The sequence below is a fragment of the Octopus bimaculoides genome, chromosome 2 (genome assembly GCF_001194135.2).
Source record: "Octopus bimaculoides isolate UCB-OBI-ISO-001 chromosome 2, ASM119413v2, whole genome shotgun sequence".
Classification (NCBI taxonomy): Eukaryota; Metazoa; Mollusca; class Cephalopoda; order Octopoda; family Octopodidae; genus Octopus; species Octopus bimaculoides.
In genome coordinates, this window is record NC_068982.1 from 183660187 (window position 1) to 183661395 (window position 1209).

A 1209-nucleotide genomic window follows, 5' to 3' on the forward strand; every position below is an offset into this window, starting at 1 on the left:
ATAGATACGCACAGCGTAATTTATTATATAAACAATATATGCGTATAAATTACGATTAAACCGGATGAAATATGTCACAGGGAATAACATTTTTATGACCGGAGGGCAGTAACTCTATTCAGCTGAATAGACGTCAGTGATTGGTTGAAATTACAGAAATACGACAACTTTAACATGGAATAACTTGCGATGTAGGTTTTTTTGTTAAAAAGACTAAGAGTAAAAGATGTTTTATATGACACATTCTACCAGTGTCCCAAGTTTCAAAGTGTTTCGTTAAGAAAATACTGTGGCCCCCTTTTGAACAAGATCCCAAGTATGTGTTTATAGTTTGCCAGTTTACTGTTAAATAGACTCGTATGTCGTACTTTTCCAAGTGGTCACATGACCTGGTCAGGTGATGGTCGAGTCCTAGCTTTACGCGGGTTTGTTCATCCCATCACGTGACAGACCATGCCGAGCGCGGGTAATTTATGTCTATTTGCTAGAAGCACATCATCAGCTATATAAGGAGAGGTCTTCCCGCTATTTCTTTAGTGAGGTCAAGTTCGGATTTCGGCAGAGAGCAAGTTTTATTTCACAGGTAGCTTTCAACGCGTACGTCTGATTCTGTCCTCCAGCAGATGTTATGTCACGTATTCGTTTTCCTGTTCTATTCAGTTCTATTCAAGTACCAACTGCACGAGAAACCATGTATATATTTTCCAACAGTATATTTCAAGACGTATCTCAACAACGTTACCGGGTTAATGCTCTTTAACGGGTTCAATATATCGTGGCATTTAATCTTCATGCTTTTCTGTTTCTTCCTTTATATACACACGTATATTAGAGCTCAAAACAGCGTAATTCATCAATTTTCTCGTCTGGCCGTAAAGCCTTTTCTGTTTGTTTTCCTGTCTTGTTTTTTGTCCGCCACTACATTCCTCCATGGCTAGATTTAATTTGCGTATACAAATTTAATCTGCGATCCATGGGACGAGCCGTTTTAACGATGCGTCCTGCTCGAAGCTCGTCGAAACGCCGGTGTTAAAACGTGGGTAGCTGATGAAGTAGAATGTTCTCTATGTGGCTCGTGTGTTTTCTCGTCTACGTTTGTTTGCAATGTCCTGTACCCAGATATGCACCTATACATACAGGTGGATGTCGGTATGCACATACCTGTACGTATATATGCATATACTCATTTACTATTTGTTTATATATATA